Raw genomic sequence first — 22,333 nt, 5'->3', positions numbered from 1 at the left:
TAAAGGCGGGGGATTGTCGCTTGACATCTCAGATGATGAGTCAATTAAGTCTCCTTCATTTGAAAAGCTCGATTCTTCTGAGGAAATGGATATCCTTGAAGAATCACTTGATTTGCTCACCAACAAAAACACTGGAGCCTACCCTAAAGGGAGTGTCAAACCACTGCCTCCTTCTCCTCCTACTCCCCCTTCTCCACCATCTCCACCTCGTCTACCTGTTCCCTCTACTCCACCCGTTCCCCCAAAAACTTCTGTGACCCCCCGCCACAAGGCATACCCTGATGACTCGAAAGGTCCGTGGGTTGTATTTTTCCGGCCCAAACAAAAACCTTTGAATATTACTCGGATTTCAAAAGATCTGACAACACATTTCTCGGCCGTTACCGACATTTTTAAGGTGACGCCAAACAAACTGCGAGTTACCGTTGACGACCGGAAGCAGGCCAACCAGATCGTTGCATGCGAGCGTTTTTCGATAGAATATCGAGTCTACGTCCCCAGTTGTGATGTAGAAATTGAAGGAGTGGTCACCGAAGCGAGTCTAACTTGCGAAGATTTCTTGCACGCTGAATCCTTCGGCATCTTCAAAAATCGTTGCCTCCCAAGAGTCAAGATACTGGACTGCATTCAACTGCAGTCAGTGTCGCTCATAGGCACGAAAAAAAGGTATACCTTATCAGACTCGTTTCGTGTGACCTTTTCAGGATCGGCATTACCTGACTACGTCACAATTGGGAAGGTTCGACTACCTGTACGCTTGTTTGTACCGAGGGTAATGAATTGCTTAAAATGCAAGCAACTAGGTCACACCGCAGACTATTGCTCAAACAAACCGCGCTGCGATCAATGTGGGGAGGAGCATACGGAAGGTCCTTGTGGTGCTGCCCCAAAATGTGTTTACTGCAAGGATACTCCGCATGCTCTGAGTGATTGCCCGAAGTACAAACAGCAGGGAGAAAAACTTAAGCGGTCATTGGAAGCTCGCTCTAAGCGTTCACTAGCAGAAATTTTGAAAATGACCGCTTCATCTTCCCAAACTACCCAAAAAAGCAACAACACATTCCACCTCCTGCCAGATGATGATCAGGGCTCTGATTCAGAGGTTGGTGAGCATCGTCCCTTTGTCTTTAACGGCAACCCGAGGAAGCGATGCAAAACAAACGTCATCCAAAAACCTCGTAAGGCCTCTCGTTTGGACTCTCAACCAACCTTGACAAATTTAAGAGGTAGCGGAAATGTACCAAAACCCCCACCACCGGGATTTAAACCTTGTAATTTTAACAAGGACTTTCCACCACTTCCGGGATCCAAAACCCCAGATATCCCATTTTTTCAGCCAGAAGAACAGCTGAAAAATCAGCAAGAACATGCTCCCATGTTCACGTTTTCTGGAATTGTGGAGAGCATCTTCAATATATTCAATGTCTCTGACTCAACGAGGAACATTATTAATTTAGTGCTTCCAATTGTGAAAACTCTTTTGAAGCAACTAGCTTCTAGGTGGTCCTTCCTTGCGTCGATCATATCCTTTGATGGATAATTTTCCGAATGAGGTCGGGGATATGATCTCTGTTCTTCAGTGGAACTGTAGAAGTCTTATACCGAAACTTGACACATTCAAATTTTTACTTCACAACTCACTTTGTGATGCATTTGCTCTTTGTGAAACATGGCTTTCCTCAGACACCGATCTCCGTTTCCACGATTTTAACATTATTCGCCTTGATCGAGCAGATTCGTATGGAGGGGTGCTTCTCGGGATTAATAAGCTCCATTCCTTTTATAGAATCGATCTGCCTTCCGTGACAGGCATTGAAGTAGTTGCATGTCAGGTAAATGTTCGAGGTAAAAGTCTCAGTATTGCCTCAGTATATCTTCCTCCGAGAACTGCGATTTCTCGCCAAGGTTTCTCAGATATCTGCTCAGTTTTACCTGAGCCTCGGTTGATATTAGGAGATTTTAACTCCCACGGTACAGGCTGGGGGGAACTGTACGATGACAACCGCTCAACGTTGATATACGACCTTTGCGATAGCTTCAATATGACAATTCTAAACACTGGGGAAGTAACACGAGTAGCCAAACCTCCAGCAAGAGAAAGTAGATTAGACCTCTCCCTCTGTTCGAGTTCACTATCGTTGGATTGCTCGTGGAAAGTAATCCAAGATCCCTACGGTAGTGACCACTTGCCAATCAAAATTTATATTACCAATGGTTCATCTTCTACTCGCTCGGTTGACATCGCGTACGATCTTACGAAAAACATTGACTGGCAAAAATTTGCGTCCGCGGTTATTGAAGCCAGTCAATCGGTTAAAACACTTCCTCCACTGGATGAGTACTCCTTTCTCGCGCGTCTAATCATCGATTGTGCGCTGCAAGCACAGACGAAACGTGTTACGGGTGTTTCCGTTTGCAAGTGACCTCCCACTCCGTGGTGGGATAAGGATTGCACCGACGCGAACAGCGAGAAGTCCGCCGCGTTTCCCGAATAGAAATTTACATTAGCCCAACGTTTGATTTTGATGTCTACATCAGCATCAAAATCAAATGTATGCCTGATGTCAAACATTAGGAAACATTATGATTTAGATGTATTTAAGCAACGTAACATGATGTATACATCAGAAATTTTGGAACAAAATTTTGCCATTCTAATGTCGGTCTGACGTCAAAAATTTCAATCTATTGACATTAGAACCAAACGTTTTAAGGATGTTTTCAGATGTACAAAACGTTAGAACTAAACGTTGTTCGGATGTTTTTAAATGTAAACGTTTTCTGATGTTTTCTAATGTAGATGTTTCCTGATGTTAGAAACAAACGTTTTTGGATGTTTTCAGATGTAAAAAACGTTAGAACTAAACGTTTTTCGGATGTTTTTATATGTAAACGTTTTCTGATGTTTTCTAATGTAAAGGTTTCCTGATGTTAGAATCAAACGTTTTTGGGTTGTTTTCGGATGTAAAAAACGTTAGAACTAAACGTTGTTCGAATGTTTTTATATGTAAATGTATTCTGATGTTTTCTAACGTAGATGCCTCCCGATGCTGGAACCAAACTTTTTTTTGGATGTTTTCGGATGTACACAACGTTAGAACTAAACGTTGTTCGGATGTTTTTAATTGTACTTCGTGTTTGTTGTTCTCTGATGTTTTCAGATGTACAAAACGTTTAAAGTAAACGTTGTTTGAATGTTTCAAATGTAGATGTTTACTAATGTTTTTAGATATACAAAACACTAGAATCTTACTTTTCAAATGCTTTCAATTATATTTACAACACATTAGAATTAGAAACATGATCGTGTAAACACTACACACCATTGTTGTTAGATAACATAATAAAAATGCGTACATAACAGTCAATGCTGAAGCTCCCGTTTCCCACCAGTCAGTTAACTGACCTTAGCTAACCTAATATCATTGCGGCAACTCTCTATGCGGCAGGGGAACTATGCCATTAGCGCGCTAAGAGTTATTAGACCACTGACATAGGCGCCAATTTGTAGGTGACGAGGCACTTGGTGACATTACAGCGAGCTTGGCGATTGTTATAGCATTTTTGAGTGAACTACCAAACAATCATGACAATGTGATCGCTGCGCCTCCAGATCTCTGCCTGTTCTACAGATGATCCGAAAATGCGGAAAGTTTTGGGCTGCCAGTCTTCTACCTTATTGACGAACTGCAAATATATAATAAACAAAATTATTGTGCATGAAAAATATGACAATGGACAATGCTTGAGGAGCACTGGGAGTTTTCGAACGATGCGTGCTTAGGACCATCTTTGGCAGGGTATATGAAAATGGTGTATAGAGGAGAAGAATGAACCACGAACTGGCGTAACTTTATGGTGAACCCAATATCAAGAAAGTCGCTAAAGGTGGAAGGGTACAATGGGCGTAAGAATGCCGGACAACAATACCGCAAAAATGGTGTTTTTCCTCAAATCCGGCCGGTACAAGACGCAGAGAAGCACAGCGTGCTAGGTGGTTAGACCAAGTGGAGCAAGATGTAGGAAGTGTGGGACGCTCGAGAAATTGGAGATAAGCAGCCAGGGACCGAGTTAGTTGGCGCAACTTTGTTATACAAAACCAGATTTAATGCCTTATTCATACTCGAATCGGTTGAAAAATAGACTTAATCTTCTAGGTTACTCGATATCCATCCATTGCAAACAATATTTTGATAATTGTTTGTTTTGAGAGCTGGTGCACAGGTAGATTGAGGTTAAGGAAACGCCACTGCTTGTGGCCAATCTTGGGTACCATCATAAGGCTTGATGAAACTTATTCCACCCGGAAACATGTTTTTTCCGGAATTATGAAGTCATTATACGTTATGATGACATTTTGTATTTTTAAGTTACAAGAGGACGTTGTAAAGGATGAGTTTGACGTATAAAACCTGTGGATTTAATTTTCAGAGAGTCGCAATCAGCGTATTCATTAAATCACTTATGGCTAAGCTCCAATCGGTATTATCCTCGGATTAAATAACGATCAAGAATGTCCGGCTGCTTTGATGTCGACATCAGAGTTATTCGCTATACAAACAATTCTCAGATCATCCAAACAGGGGCGGTATTAAAAGTTAATCCGAGTTGGAGCTTACCGCCGCTTACTCTCTGAATCCAATATTGATAGGCTGAAAAAAAATGGTTTAAAAATGGAACCTAAATCCAAAATTTCATAAATTTTGGTTCACATGAACCACAGAGAACAGACATGGAGGCTCGAACAAAATTTCTCTAAAAACTTGTGTAAAGATTCCTATTCGACTTAAGCGCCACTAACAGCGACTTCCCCACTTAAAAAACCTCTTTGAAAACATGATGGCGCATGCGTTGCACAAATTACACTAGACACTAAGTGCTAGTAGCGCCAAGTGGCTATTTTCAACAGAAAATTTATAGATACTAGCGCCAAATTGGTCGAAAGTGGAAAATTTATAGAGAAAATCAGGAGATGCTAACACCACGTAACGGCGACGTTCCCACTTATTTTACACAAGTTTCTGACCGAGCTTCAACGTCTGTTCTCTGTGCATGAACTATGATAAATCAGTGCGATTACATTTGCAAATATCACCATTTTAGCGGCCCTCGCCATAGAGCGAACTCTCATTTAATGGATATTAATGCCATCTAATACAATTTATCGACAATTTAAATCTTGGTTTACAAATCGAGATGAATGTCTGGGAACGATAAAAATATATTTGTGCTCAGAAAACGAAGCTCGTTCAGATGATGTACAAAAATTTGTTTGTTTTTCGAAACTATACAACCCAATTCCATGTTTTCCACACGAAACGAAAATTAATGGCACTACACTAATAGCATTCCATGCCGGCGCCCGTGGTGTAGTGGTAAGAGTGACTGCTTTCTAATACCCCAATGGGTCTGGGTTCAATCCCAGCCGAGGTCGGTGGGATTTTTCTGAGGCATAAAAATCTCTGGTCACGTCTTCCTTCGGAAGGGAAGTAAAGCCGTTGGTCCCGGCCCATGTATGTTGAATGGGTGCGATATCCTACGCAGGTGTGGAAGCTGCCTTCCTGCACATTCGATTGCCGTCAATGGATGGCAATCGATGTCCGTTGGTGATTGGCACTAGATTGCGGAACAGAGACCGACGTTAAATAAAGGAAAGAAGAATAATAGAATTCCACACATTTTTATTGAAGAATTCCCATGTAAAATTCCACATGATTTACATGTAACCACACATAAACAGAATTCACCCAGAAGCACACATGAAATTTATGAGTCAAATGAATAGTATGCGTGGTTACACATGGCTTTTATGTGTGCACATATTCAGTATGTGTCCGACACATAGATATAATTTGTATTGCAAAAGTAGGACATATAGAAACAATCTTTGAAATTTTATCAGTGTACAGGAATCCCTATCAAGACCCGTATTCGGTTTCCCCATCGGGACCCGTATTCGGTTTTCCCATCGGGATCCGTCTACGGAATCCCCATCAAGACCCGTATTCGGTTTCCCCATCGGGATCCGTATTCGGTTTCCCCATCGGGATCCGTCTACGGAATCCCCATCAAGACCCGTATTCGGTTTCCCTATCAAGACCCGTATTCGGTTTCCCCATCGGGATACGAATTCGGTTTCCCCATCGGGATCCGTCTACGGTATCCCAATCGGAATCCGTATTCGGTTTCCCCATTGGGACCCGTATTCGGTTTCCCCATCAGGATCCGTATTCGGTTTCCCCATCGGGATCTGTCTACGAAATCCCCATCAAGACCCGTATTCGGTTTCCCCATCAAGACCCGTATTCGGTTTCCCAATCGGGATCCGTATTTGGTTTCTCATCAGGATACGTATTCGGTTTCCCCATCGGGATCCGTATTCGGTTTCCCCATCAGGATACGTATTCAGTTTCCCAATCAAGATCCGTATTCGGTTTCCCCAACGGGATTCGTATTCGGTTTCCCATCGGGATCCGTCTACGGAATCCCCATCGGGATCCGTATTTGGTTTCCCCATCGGGATCCGTATTCGGTTTCCCCATCGGGATCCGTATTCGGTTTCCCCATCGGGATCCGTATTTGGTTTCCCCATCGGGATCCGTATTCGGGATCCGTATTCGGTTTCCCCATCGGGATCTGTCTATGGAACCCGTCATCGGGATCCGTCTACGGAACCCGTTATCGGGATCCGTTTACGGAACCCGTCATCGGGATCCACCTACGGAACCCGTCATCGGGATCCGTAGCTTTCAGTATTTATTTATTCGTCAATCAAAACAAATAAACAGTAAACACACTCACTAACCTGCAAAGAGAACTTTGAACTCCCCGCCGGGATCCAGCTTCGGACTCGCTGCCGGTATGTGGCTCCGGACTGGTGCACTTTCCTAAAAAAAAAACATAATTACATTACATTAATTCACCTCAAAAACAGCCCACATACCTGAAAAACAGCCTTCCTTTTCCTAGGGTGAGACCAGCAGCCAGCAAGCGGAAAACTTGCTGATTAACCGCAACGTCGGACACCGAATCGCCACCAAAACTCGCGACGAACACAACGGCACTTTCCCGGACTAATTCGATCGAAATCGATCTTTTAACACCGCGAAAAAAAAAAACTGTACACGGCCAATGTGATCAACCCAAATTTGAATACAGTGTACTCTAAATCGCAAAAAGTGCAGGAACGCAGCGATGAGTAAATTTGCCTCATGTTTTCCTGTGGAAAACCTCAAAAATCTTACGGAAAATTAGGATTGACGAAAATCCACAGAATCCAATCTTTACTTTTCTAATATTCGGACAAATTTTCCTGGAAAAACCTGGAAATCCTGGAAAAAACAGAGGGAAATTAACTCAAAACTGAGTTCCTGTACTTTTTGCGATTTATGAGTGAACTAAACTCAAATTTGGGTCATTCTCATTCGCCGTGTAGTGCTGACTCAGGACAAAACAAACTTTGCATGGGCCGAGGGCCTCAGGGACTCTAGTTTTCTTTTTGCGATTCAGCTAATAACGCGAGTCATTGACAGGTCAACATCAGTGGTTTGTAATGGAACGTCCATCTGACACCTACACCCTGAATAATTTTGGTATACGCTAATGCAGCAGCGATATATAGAGCTTTACTTCAAAATGAGAACGACATTGACCTTTCTGTTGTTCAAAACACGCACACTTGCGCAATCCCATTTTCAAGTGCGAAGTTTGTTATCCTCACTTTCGCTTCAGCCAGATATGCTGGTTTGTTATTGTTATCCTCACATTCGGACCATCAATACTCGAGCGCATAGAATGGACCGAGGAATGGACTATAACCATATGCATGCAGGGTGGCCAGATGATTTTCTTCGTTTGCCTTGGAATTAATATTATCGTTTCAAATGAAAACCTCGTTGAAAACGTTCTGTATATACGTTAAACATAACGTCGGACATAGTGTGCTGTATTTGTACACGGATGCGGTATACAGCACACTATGGCCAACGTTATGTTTAACGTACAGAACAAAAGTAAAATCGGTTTTCAATTGAAACGATAATAATCAATTAAAACACTAATTAACTCTTGCACTGCAACGTCACCAGGGCATTTGTTTTACTTACAAATAAACATTGCCCACAGGGCATGCCAAAATTTCTTTCAGTGATTTGAGGCTATGTCAGTCGTGCAAGAGTTAATTGTGGTAAGCTCTACCTTGTAATCGCAATGTGCTATTTTATATGATTGCGTCGAGGATTGCGATTTGGGCACATTTATGAGATTATGAATGCGGAAACACTAATAAAAGTGCGGTTTTACGTTAAATTGTTGTTGTGTCTTCATCGCACTTATTCCTTGGTGAATGAAGAATAAGTGCGCTGAAGGCGTCAAGACGATACAACGTCTAAGTGCACTTTTATTAGCGTTTCCACTCTTCTAAAGAGTTCAATTTTATTTGCAATTGATAATGTCACAAAACTATGCATAGGAGGCATCACTGCACTGCAAGCCACTTTTTATTGTTGTGTCATAGGATGTATTCTAATGTTTTATGCGTGCAACAATTTACATCGTGATGAAGTTTGATTCTAATGTAACGTTAGGCTCTGTTGTCATTGGATGTATTCTGATGTTTTATGCGTGCAACAAATTACATCGTGATGAAGTTTGATTCTAATGTAACGTTAGGTTCTGTTGTCATTGGATGTATTCTGATGTTTTATGCGTGCAACAAATTACATCGTGATGAAGTTTGATTCTAATGTAACGTTAGGTTCTGTTGTTATTGGATGTATTCTGATGTCAAATTTTACATCGTCAAGACGTTTGATTCTGATGTAACGTTAGAGGCTAATGTATTTTTATGTACTTGGACGTCACACTGAAGTCTGAATACATTAAGGGTACAGCAATATACGTTAAAATTTAATGTATTGAAGATGTCTGCTGATGTTTTCTACATTACAATTTCTATTCGGGTTAAACGCTTCCGCAGACACGGTAAGGTCGGGGATTTCGAGCGGTACACCGACCTCGAGAAAACTTTTAAGGGCTTGATTAAAGCCAAAAAACGCGGTTACTGGCGTCGGTTCGTCGATGGGTTGTCGCGAGAGACTTCCATGAGAACACTCTGGAATGTCGGCAGGAGAATGCGAAACGCGTCATCATCGGTCAACGAAGACAAGGAGTACTCAAACAGTTGGATATTCAGCTTCGCGCGGAAAGTTTGCCCGGACTCGGTGTCGGTTCAAACCAACGTTCGTGATCGTCCGTCGGGTAGTAACGAAATAGATTCCCCGTTTTCGATGGTGGAATTCTCACTTGCTCTCCTCTCATGTAACAACTCAGCTCCAGGAATGGATAGAATCAAGTTCAACTTGCTTAAAAATCTCCCAGACGTCGCGAAGAGACGCTTGTTGAACTTATTCAATCAATTTCTGGAGCACAACATTGTTCTGGATGACTGGAGGCAAGTAAGAGTTATCGCCATTCGAAAACCCGGTAAAACCGCGTCGGATTATAACTCGTACCGTCCCATCGCGATGTTGTCCTGTTTACGGAAATTGTTGGAGAAAATGATTCTTTTTCGTCTAGACAAATGGGTCGAGTCGAATGGTTTACTTTCAGATACGCAATTTGGATTTCGGAGAGGCAAAGGAACGAGCGACTGTCTTGCGTTGCTTTCAACTGAAATTCAACTGGCCTATGCGCAAAAACAGCAAATGGGTTCAGTTTTCTTGGACATTAAGGGGGCTTTTGATTCTGTTTGTATCGATGTCCTTTCGGATAAACTCCACGATAGTGGGCTTTCACCAATTATGAACAACTATTGGAGCAACTTGTTGTCTGAGAAATATATGAGCTTTTCTCATGGAAACTCGACAACTTCACGAATTAGTTACATGGGTCTCCCCCAGGGCTCATGTTTAAGCCCCCTTCTTTATAATTTTTATGTAAAAGACATTGATGGTTGTCTTGATGAAAATTGCTCGCTAAGGCAGCTTGCAGATGACGGCGTTGTGTCCGTTATAGGACCAAGTGCACCGGACCTGCAAGGACCATTGCAAGATACCTTAGACAATTTGTCTACTTGGGCTATGAAGCTGGGTATCGAATTCTCTCCGGAGAAAACTGAGTTGGTTGTTTTTTCTAGGAAGCATCATCCTGCACAGTTACTGCTTCAACTAAAGGGTAGAACAATCACTCAAAGTATATCTTTCAAGTATTTAGGTGTCTGGTTCGATTCCAAATGCACATGGGGAAAACATATTGCGTATCTGAAACAAAAATGCCAGCAAAGAATTAATTTTCTTCGTACAATTACTGGAACTTGGTGGGGAGCACACCCGGAAGATCTGATCAGGTTGTATCGAACAACCATCTTATCGGTCCTAGAGTACGGTAGCTTCTGCTTTCAATCCGCGGCAAAAACACACATCCTGAAGCTACAACGGGTTCAATACCGTTGCCTCCGAATCGCGCTTGGCTGTATGCACTCGACGCATACGATGAGCCTCGAAGTACTCGCGGGTGTTCTCCCACTGACAGATCGTTTCGCGGAACTGTCCTTCCGGTTTCTTATCCGTTGTGAAGTAATGAACCCATTGGTAATAGAAAATTTTGAGAAGCTACTCGACAGAAATCCTCAAACAAGATTCATGAGTTTGTACTATGAGTACATGACGCTGGAGGTTGGTCCTTCTTCATTAATCTCCAATCGTGATTGCTTTCAAGCCTTCTATAGTTCCTCTGTAAATTTTGATCTGACCATGATGCAAGAAATCCATGGAATACCAGATGACCATCGGGCGATGGTTGTTCCCTCAATTTTTGCAATCAAGTACCACCATGTAAGTAACAATAACAGATTTTTCACAGATGGGTCAACCATAAATGCTTCCACTGGATTTGGTGTATTTAATCAATTTCATAGCGCCTCTTATAAACTGCAGAAACCATGCTCAGTATACGTTGCGGAACTCGCAGCTATATTTTACGCAGTAGAGCGAATTCCCTCACTAACGTCTGACCATTATTTTATTTTTACGGATAGTCTTAGCTCATTGGAGGCTATTCGTTCAATGAGGCCGATGAAGCACTCCTCGTATTTCCTGCCTGAAATACGATATAAACTGAGTGCTTTATCTAACTGCTCCTATACTATCACCTTAGCTTGGGTCCCATCTCATTGCTCAATTCCGGGTAATGAGAAAGCGGACTCGTTGGCTAAGGTGGGCGCTATGGAAGGCGATATTTTTGAGCGACAAATCGCCTTCAACGAATTTTTCTCCATTGCTCGTCAGCAAGTCCTCATCAAATGGAATGATGGTGAATTGGGAAGATGGTTACATTCTATTCTCCCACAGGTGTCGAACAAACCATGGTTCAAAGGGTTGGACATGAGCCGCGACTTTATACGCGTTATATCAAGGCTTATGTCCAATCACTGCTCGTTAGACTCGCACTTCTATCGAATTGGGCTCTCAGGCAGCAATTTATGTGCGTGTGGCAGTGGTTATCACGATATCGAGCATGTTGTTTGGTCGTGTACTTTACACCGTGTTGCCAGATCTGAGTTATCCACATCCCTCAGGGCCCGAGGAAAACAACCCGCGATACCCGTTAGAGATGTCTTGGCGAGCCGAGATCTCGACTATTTGAATTTAATTTATGTGTTTTTAAAACGGATAGATCTGAGGATTTAGTAGTAAGTGTCATCTTGTGTTCTCCCAAGTTGTTAGCTGCCCATCGGTGTACCCCCATGTTTGTCTTTTTCATCAGAGTGTCGCTTAGTTCGAGATCAAGAGCACATTGCTCTCCAAACCTTGTGTTCACAATCCCTTCCCTGCCATCCATTTGTTACAATTTGTTACCCCTAACCTCGAGATAGCCGCGAGTAATCGGCCCCCGCTTTACTAACGTTAGTTTTAAGTAATTTTGTAATCTAATCAATGAATATTGGCTCCGCAAAGCTATAGCAAATTAGTCTGGAAAAATAAACGCATTATAAAAAAAAAAAATACTTTTTTTCGAGGGGTGGATCTCTTGGGGCAGGGGTTATTGTAAAAAATATACCCTTAAACTCAGAATTAACTCACCAGGCGGTGCTAGTGTGACAATGATTTTTCCTTGTTTCCCCTTCTACAAGCCTACCTGCGAGGTAAAAAAGCGAAATTTATGGATTTTTTTTCTCGGAAAGCAAGCGACATATTTCAAATCGGATTTCACACATTTATTATTCTTACGTTCGTCTATGAATATCGTTATAAAGGCTGTACTCGAAAAAAATGCAACAGACAAAAATGATCACCAAAAGTTCATTTTAAGTCGGATATTTTTCAAACTCTCAGGGAATAAATAAACACATATGAGCTATGTTTTTGCAATGTTGGTTTATTCAATCTCCTCTCATAAGCTAAATGCCCGCACCTTGGACTTAATGCTACCCAACACTTACCTTAACGCTGTGCAACACTCGCGCCATCTTCCTTACACACTTTCATCCACTCTTTCTTCAAATCCTTGTCATTTTTGAATACCTTCCCTATTTTCCGGAGCTTGCCCTTCATAATCGCCCCGAATTTTTCTATTGGACGAAGTTCTGGCGAACATCGTTGGCTTCGTACCACTCCATCACCGGTTTCGCGTAATGTCACTTTCGTGGAACTGGAGAAAGGACAGCAGGCACTTCTGGAGGCATTCTTCTTCATATAATTGGCCGTTGATGGTGTCGGTCACTATGTACGGCTTGCTGAATTTGCCGCAGCCACAGATCACCTACCACACTAAGTACTTCTTGGTAAATTTGTCGACCTTTTTCTTCCGGAAGTTCTTCGGAACATCCTGGCGGGACTTGCCGACGAAAAACTTCAGGCCGATGATCTGCTTGGTGTCCGTTTTAATGTACGTCTCGTCGTCCATTACGACGCATCAACCCGCTTCATTGTCTGCTAGACGAACCAAACGGAAGAATTGACACATGTAAACATTACCCATGCAATAAAAAGTTATACACAAAAGGAAAGGGTATCAATCTTTATTATATATTTCCTGGTGGTGTTTGTTCCTCAGAACGCCGCTCCCAAGAGAGCCAAGAGAAAGCATTTTTAAAAAGACGTTCCACTGTGACCACGCTGACACGAGGAAAAATTATATGAAATCAAAAATTTCAAAGGGTTTGCATTAAGGGGTTACGCCTACCTGCAAACTTTAAAAAAAATCGATTTTTTTTATTGTCCTAATCGAAAGTATATAAAGTCAAGAATATTTCCTCAAAAGATCAAGTTGATCCAATGAAAATTGTGAAAGTTATGCGACGTACAAAAATATTCACTTATAGTGGACTAAACCCAACTTGAAACTTTAAACGCGATTATCTCGGAATCATATTTTCAAAAGCGGTGCCAAAAATTTCTCGAAATGTATACATTCGATTCGTCCGATTCGTTTTGATTTCTGTTCAGTACTATTTTGTGCAGTCCACGCATTCGGATTTCGTCTATCATTTAATTTCGATTTTTTACAGCCGATCAAAGACAAATTTTAAAGATCAAAAATCGGCACTTCAACTTTGCAAGGCCGCCATTTTGTCAAAAAAATTTAAAAAAAAACCGAACGATCAAGGACTAGTTTAACACATGCTAAACGATTTGGCATGGTTTTTTTTTTAATTAAGATGATTACATCACAAACCGCAGTTGGCACCGCAAAAAGCGTTTTTTAGAACATCGTCCACGGGGAGCAGCCGTGTACCATTTAATGTGTGTTCAATAAACGGCAGAAAACCGATTTTCAATATGTTGCGTCGTTTTCGAGAAAAAAAAAATCCAAACTTTCGCCTTTTTTTCGGTCTTGTATGTAAAGGGTGATACGGTCAAAATTTGGTCAAGGGAAAACGCGTGTAAATCGGTGAAATCGTTTATTTAAAAAATCAAATTAAATTTATTTTTCAAGTTCAATTAGTATAAAATTCAGGAAAAATATTCAGTTAGGCTTCCGCTTTTCCAAATTCGAATTGCCGGGCCTTACGCTTGACCCCTGCCATCAGATTTTTTACAGCCACCTTGTCCACCTTCTTCGCCGCAGAAAGCCAGTTTGCCTTGAACTGCTGCTCGCCCTTAGCAGTTTTTTTGGTCTTCTTTAGGTTCCGCTTGACAATAGCCCAGTATTTCTCAATTGGGCGGAGCTCTGGCGTGTTGGGAGGGTTCTTGTCCTTGGGAACCACCTGCACGTTGTTGGCGGCGTACCACTCCATGGCCTTTTTACCGTAATGGCAAGATTATTATTATTTAACTTTATTAAGGAGGCTTTCAGCCTTGGGCTGGTTCGCCTCCAGTAATGGCAAGATGCCAAATCCGGCCAAGACAGTACGGAACAACCGTGTTTCTTCAGGAAAGGCAGCAGACGTTTATTCAAACACTCTTTCACGTAAATTTCTTGGTTGACAGTCCCGGAAGCTATGAAAATGCTGCTTTTCAAGCCACAGGTACAGATGGCTTGCCAAACCAGAGATTTCTTTGCGAACTTTGACAGTTTCATGTACTTGAAAACATCTGCTACCTTTCCCCTTCCTTTTGCCGTATAAAACTCCTGTCCCGGAAGCTGCTTGTAGTCGGCTTTGACGTAGGTTTCGTCGTCCATTACCACGCAGTCAAACTTCGTCAGCATCGTCGTGTACAGCCTCCGGGATCACGCTTTGGCCGTCGTATTTTGTTTATCATCGCGATTTGGAGTCACTACCTTCTTGTAAGTCGATAGTCCGGCTCGTTTTTTGGCTCGATGCACGGTTGTAGACGATACACCCAGCTTATTTGCGGCATCTCGGAGAGAGAGGTTAGGGTTTCGCTTGAAACTACCGGCAACTCTCTTTGTCGTCTCAGCGGCTTCCGGTTTTCGATTTCCCCCCGATCCAGACTTCCTGGCTGTCGACAAACGTTCCCCAAACACTTTAATTACATTTGTAACGGTTGACTTGGCAACTTTTAGCGATTTTGCCAACTTTGCGTGCGAGTAGCTCGGATTTTCGCGATGCGCGAGCAAAATTTTGATACGCTGCTCTTCTTGCTTGGACGGCATTTTGACAACTGAAGAGTGAATTCCAAAATCAAAATAGGAGCAACATTCTACACACACACACCTTCAAAATGAGGGGTGTTCAGGTTTTTTAAATGCAAAATTGAAAGAAATACGTCAAGTTGATATTGACCAAATTTTGACCGTATCACCCTTTAGGCGTAACCCCTTAACAATCAGTCAATTCAGGTGGCGATCGATGGATTAAAAAAAATGTTAAGATGAAATGACGGCTTTCAAAGTTTAAAAAATTAAAAAATTAGTGGGGTTGTGTGCAAGACACGACCGCATGGTTGGCATATTTAGACTACGTTGAGCTGTGTAGTGAACTCCTCGTGCATTTCCCGCATAAACAATAACCATAAGAAGCGCCCAACCACCAATTCGGGATATCATCCCAACTTTATGCAGTATGGTCGTACCATCTACGATATCGTTAGTATGGTACCCGTTTATTAAGGTTGTTAAAAATTAATTTCAATTTCCTACCTCGAGTTGAAGGACCTTCTCCAGCGTCTTAGCCAGTAAATGGTGTCGCAATTCCTCAGACTGCTTTCATGTTGGCCCGATAACACCGAACTCTCTCAGCAGCGGTCTCGGGTTGTTTAAGAAAACCGTCTGCCTGACGATCCTTCGCGTGCTTCCGGGAATCGCGAATGCATTGTGCAGCCATATGTTGAGACTTTAAATGATGTTTATTACTTATATTTGGAGCGTGTTCAGATGTGTTGCATTTGATGATGATGATGATTGAGACTACCACTTATGTAGCAAGGCGCCTGCACATAGCAATGCACAATCCAATCTGGACGGCTTGATCAAGTCACACTGACAAATCATCATTGAAAATTGCACGAATATGGAACTGTTGCTTTGATAATTAAAATAATCACCGATTGCATGCGAAAAGAGATTTCCCTAACAAAGATTTCAAAGTTGAATTTCATCCGGTCTCACCAAACGGTGTTTATTCAATCACCGCGTGGTAAAGGGTGGTGTTCTCCAGTACACAACGAAAGGCTGTCTGCTAGCAGCGAGCTGCAGCCCACATGAGCATCTGTAGAAGGAGGATGAAGCCACACCTCTATTGATCGGGATCAGTAGCTCTTCGTGAGTTGCTGTGGGCCATCTATGCCAAGCGTGTTATATTAAAGAGTATAAACAGAGAGAACCCTGCTCAAATTCCTATTCCTACACATAACATAAGCTCCTGCTGCAGTTAACAAATAAGATTTATTATATAAGACCACGTAGTCCTACGTCACCATTGCGTACAATCCCATAGGGCTGTCCCTTGTAGTTTTTTTTTCTATCTTTAAATAACTCTATCCAATCTCTCTCTGTTAATTCTCTATATCCATTTTTATCTTGCTCCAAAAAATCCTTCCAAGTTAAACTAGGCCTTCCTTCTTTCTTTTTATTGAACTTTTATTGAAATGCTTTTCTAAGATGATGTTCCCTTTCCCTGCGCATAATATGTCCGAAGTAGCTTAACCGCCCTATTCTTTGCATTGAATCTAATATTATTGGCCTTTTTACAATGATTAAATATATTTCTCAGTATTAGTTTTTCAAAATTTGCCATCGACTGCAGGAACAGAATAAAGTTCGGCGCACAATAGATACGTTTTCAGGTTTTTTGACAGTTAGCCCATGCATTATCTGTCAAAAAACCCGAAAACGTATCTATTGTGCGCCGGCCTTAAGAGTCTTCTTCCAGCAACCAAGATCATATAATTCGCAATGGAACAAGCCCTCGGCCTGAAGGATGCCCCATGAATGTAGAGAAGAGCCCGCCCTCTATCCACGAAATGTTAGCAACAGAAAGATGGCAATCCCACTCTCCCTATCCAAATTGCTTCAATCGGTTGCCCTGTTGAACCTTCCCTTCCCTTTTGTATATGTATTTAATTGTATATTTAAATTTATATGTTTTATATAATGATTCATCAATAACAGTCACTTACCTTGATAGCAACATTTTAGAACGATCTTATAATTTTTTTATTGAAACCATTTTGATCGTCATCTCTCATAAGAAGTGTACAGCCCAAGTCTTTGTTTATTTTTTGTTTTAACTGGCATGAAATTCACATCTATTTGTTTTTTTTTACCTTTATCTCTACACATTTTTCACTTGAATTTCGTGTTTATTGATCCTCTTGCATATCTTGGCTTCAGTTCCTCTTGAATTTACTTTTCAAATCTTTGTATTTATCTCTTTTACTCTCGTTTTCATCCGTTGATTCTCCGTCTGATATTTCGCTTGAACTATCTTTATTAAATAATTGTTTCAGCTGCTTTTCCGGGTTTTTTTTTGACGTAGGACTACGTCTGTGATTTCTATATGGGGGTACACTTTGTGAAAACGAAAAATGGAACATGTAACAAAATTACGAAAGATTTGAATGTTGATAACTCAGCTGCCCCTGGACCGATTTCAAGAATTTTATCACAAATCGATCAAAAATATTTCTACGCATCTGATTTAAGACTCACCATTGAAAATTGCACGAATATGGAACTGTTGCTTTGATAATTAAAATAATCACCGATTGCATGCGAAAAGAGATTTCCCTAACACAGATTTCAAAGTTGAATTTCATCCGGTCTCACCAAACGGTGTTTATTCAATCACCGCGTGGTAAAGGGTGGTGTTCTCCAGTACACAACGAAAGGCTGTCTGCTAGCAGCGAGCTGCAGCCCACATGAGCATCTGTAGAAGGAGGATGAAGCCACACCTCTATTGATCGGGATCAGTAGCTCTTCGTGAGTTGCTGTGGGCCATCTATGCCAAGCGTGTTATATTAAAGAGTATAAACAGAGAGAACCCTGCTCAAATTCCTATTCCTACACATAACATAAGCTCCTGCTGCAGTTAACAAATAAGATTTATTATATAAGACCACGTAGTCCTACGTCACCATTGCGTACAATCCCATACAATCTGTCCCTTGTAGTTTTTTTCTATCTTTAAATAACTCTATCCAATCTCTCTCTGTTAATTCTCTATATCCATTTTTATCTTGCTCCAAAAAATCCTTCCAAGTTAAACTAGGCCTTCCTTCTTTCTTTTTATTGAACTTTTATTGAAATGCTTTTCTAAGATGATGTTCCCTTTCCCTGCGCATAATATGTCCGAAGTAGCTTAACCGCCCTATTCTTTGCATTGAATCTAATATTATTGGCCTTTTTACAATGATTAAATATATTTCTCAGTATTAGTTTTTCAAAATTTGCCATCGACTGCTTTTCTAAGTCAACACTGACACTTTTCTAGCATATGTTATTGGTGTTGAGATGTGTTCCATTTCTGCACAAACCTAGTTTTAATGTCAGCAATTTTAAAATCTAATTTTGGAATGTTCGCCTCTTGATGAAGATCGAAAATTCTTGTGTCGAAGAGACGATCAGTGTCCCTTCCTGAACCCAAACTGTTCCGGAAGTAGAATGTTGTTTTGCTCGACAAACTTGAGCAAACGTTTGAGAATGAGTTTCTCGAACGATTTGCTCAGCGCTGAAAGGAGGCTGATTAGTTTGTAGCTTGAGGGCAATGTTGGATCCTTACCGGGTTTGCGGATTGGTATGATTTGTGCTACCTTGTAGACGCTTGGAAAGTAGTGCAGCTCCAAGCATCTGTTGAAGATAGCGGTTAGAAGAGACTGCACTTTCATGCTGAGTCTCTTCAAAATTTAGTTGAATATGCCGTAAAACTCGGGAGTCTTCATGTTCTTGGTGCATTTCAGCGCTGAGCAAATCTGTTACTGTAATCTTATCCACCGGAGGCGGGAGGCATCTAGGTTTTGAACGCATTGCGCAATCTGATATTCGATCGGACTTTGTATGTCTGAGCCAAGCAAATGCGATGAAGCGACATGATCGCGGATCGCATTTACTTTCTCCCGTGGGGTGATTATTTGTTTATTTGTTTATTTGCATATTGAAAAATTCAACTGACAATTATTGTCTAAATGAATAAAACTTAGACTAAATAGTTACGGTAAACGGTACGGAAAAGGCCTGGTATCCGATGACGAAACACGTCAGCTGATGCATTGAAGTCAAACATATAAAAGAAGTTCTAGATGGAGCTGGAATTAGGGCGTTACAGCTTTTGTAAACAATGACTTCTCTCGATTTTTTTTTTTTTTCCTTTGGTTTGTTTTTCCGTCGATCTTGTTTTCCGTGCTGAGCACCAATGCTACCGACGTGCCAGGAAGGCAGCTCTCCCTCACCTGGACCCTACCTATCGACCCATCAACTCATGAACCGGGGACCAACGGCTTTACTTCCCATCCGAAGGAAGGCGTGATCAGAGATGTTATGCCTCAGAACATCCCGGCGGCGCCGACTGGGATTGAACCCAGGCCTTCTGGGGTGAGAGGTAATCACGCTTACCACTACACCACCGGCGCCGATACTTCTCTCGTTGATTTCTTAGAATTCAAGGCACGCCTACACAAACCAACATATCCATCGGGTAGAGAAAGTCTTCCCTACTCGATGGTGATATCGATTTGCCAGGGTGAGCCATGACTTTCGAGAAATTATCGAGAGAAGTCATTCTTTACAAAAGCTGTTACGCCCTAATTCCAGCTCTATCTAGAGTTGTTGAATTGTCGGCTGATTGCTCGAATTGGCTCGTGTTTTAGGCGCCGTGGTTCCAAAAACAGAAAGTCGCGTTGACGAAGAGGCCTCTCAGGGGCGTACATATTTAGCTGAGCCAGCAGTGTTGGACAGTCAATGTCACCCGCAGTGTTCGGAAAATCATTCTCAAATCTCATTCATTGAGCCTCCCTGCGAGAATAAACTCGCGTGCGAATGCGGAAAACAAAGTTCACGCTTGAGATTCAACAACGCCGAAAAATCATTCCACCTTTAAACTCATAAAAACCACTCAAAAGTCAATTGATATCATGCGTATGCATGTTGTGTTAGTTTTCCAACCCCCGATGCACAAACAATAGTAATAACAATGAATAACGCCAAAATATAAAGCAATGAATTTTTGAACCAGAAAACTCATCGGTGATTTTTGCGACGTTGAATTTTGTAAGGCTAAACTCATAGGCGCATAAACTCATGCATGAGATTTAAGTTTTTGAGTTTTTCCGAACACTCACCCGTAAGCCAGTGACTCACCCGTAAGCAGCTTTCCAGCGAACATAGCTTGAGCGACCGTCCGTCTCACCTCTAATGGTTCGATTCCCAGGATACGGCAACGCTCCTCGTACGGTGGCAAGTTCGTTGGGTCACGCCAGTTGAGGAAACGAAGAGCATATCTCACAAGCTTGCGTTAAACGGATTCAATTCTAGTGATCCAGCTAGCATGGAAAGGGCACCAAACCACTAAGCTTGACTCCAATAAGGATCGCACAAGACCAGAGGCATAGAGGGTCACGGAACTCGTCGGCAATTTTGAAAATAAAGCCCAATAGTCGATTAGCTCTGGAGATGATGTCATTGTAGTGAATTCTGAAAGTGAGTTTGCAGTCCAAGGTAACACCGAAATCCTTAATGTGCTCTACACTTGCAAGACAGCGTCCGTAGAGAACATAGTCAAACATGATTGGTTCGATTTTTCGGTGATAGGAAATAGTGTTTCATTTTTCAATGTACATATAGACTCATCAAATTTCTTGAGCACCAGTCAGCAAAAATACCTAACATATTCTGGAGATCCCAACAGTCCGAGAGACTTTTAATAATTTTTTAGATTTTCGTATCGTTTGCGTAGAAAACGCGGCATCCTGATGGTATCAGAAAGGCGAGTTGTTTGAGAAAACATTCGATTCCGACGCGCTAATCTTAACCCGTCCATAGCGATTCACCAAGTAAGATCTGAACCAATCCACAGACGTTGACGAGACGCCAAGTATCTCCAGCTTGGCAAGCAAGATATTATGGTCCATCGTGTCAAATGCAGCTTTTAGATCCATATATGCAGCATCGACTTGCCATCCTGAATCCATGCATCGCAAACAGTCAGAAGTAAACTGCACCAGGTTCGTGGTCACGGAGCGCTTCGGGTAAAAACCGTGTTGTTTTGCATCGATATTCTTTTTGCAACACGCAAACAGGGTATCATTTATCATAATCTCGAACAGTTTTGAGCTGTTTAAGAGCCGATTGTCATCATTTTCATTTCTGATAGATGGAACGGGTTTGGGATGAGTTTTCAAGACCTTGGCTGCCTTCCAGAATTTCAGATTCAGAGCAACACGCCTGAACCTTTAATTTCGGAGTGAGTCCATTCTGGAAGCAATCTGCCTATTCAGATCGGCCATTTCACGATTTTTGTCCAGATCTCCAGTCCTCTGAAACTGCCCTAGCAGCCAAAAGTTCCGCATTCAACGATAAAAGGCGCTTGCGAAATGTTGTCATCGTCGTGTTTGTGGGTTGAGGTTATGTTTCAGAAATACAATCGAAGTGTGCCGTGGCCGCTATAAGACGCGTTTGTTTTCAGTCACTGGGGTTGTCGGTGCCGGCGCCGGTGGTGTAGTGGTAAGCGTTACTGCTTTCTAACATCCCAATGGGTCTGGGCTCAATCCCAGCCGAGGTCGGTGGGATTTTTCTGAGGCATAAAAATCTCTGGTCACGTCTTCCTTCGGAAGGGAAGTAAAGCCGTTGGTCCCGGCCCATGTGTGTTGAATGGGTGCGATATCCTACGCAGGTGTGGAAACTGCCTTCCTGCACATTCGATTACCGTCAATGGGTGGCAATCGATGTCCGTCGGTGATTGGCACTAGATTGCGGAACAGAGATCGACGTTAAATAAAGGAAAGAAGAAGAAGAAGTTGTCGATGATTTCGGCGTTGATCGCGAGTGGATTCGGCCGGTGAGGAGCCTGCGTTGTGTCTTCAGACTGTGTACTGGTGAATTGAAGCCGTTGTCGATCGAGTGCTTGGTGATGGAAAGTTAACACAGTCCTATTTTTCTCTGCTGAGATTTCTCTAGTTATAGCAGTTAATGTGTGCTTCGTGGTTTTTGGAGGTTAACGCTGCTGTGTGAGGAAGGAAAGACGAGAGAGCTGTTTTTAACACCGGTTGAAGAAGTACCGGCAGCATATCTATGGGAGCTCTTCGAAATCATCGTGATGTCATGGATTCCTTAGCAACATATCGGATGAGATCTTTACTTTATTTTCGTTCTTAACTTTCATTCCATTATTATATGAAACATTATATGCTGGGTACGGGAGGATACGATTGAAGCGAAATAAATGGGGAGAGTGGAAATGCCAACTCTTTGTCTTAAACATTTCGTGAAAAGAGAGCGG

Source organism: Ochlerotatus camptorhynchus, unplaced genomic scaffold, assembly GCF_037179485.1.
Source record: "Ochlerotatus camptorhynchus isolate MF236.1 unplaced genomic scaffold, CSIRO-AGI_Acam_v1.1 ptg000246l, whole genome shotgun sequence".
In the NCBI taxonomy this organism is placed as follows: domain Eukaryota; kingdom Metazoa; phylum Arthropoda; class Insecta; order Diptera; family Culicidae; genus Ochlerotatus; species Ochlerotatus camptorhynchus.
The sequence above is the reverse complement of the archived record's forward strand: the minus strand, read 5'-3'. Positions refer to the sequence as shown.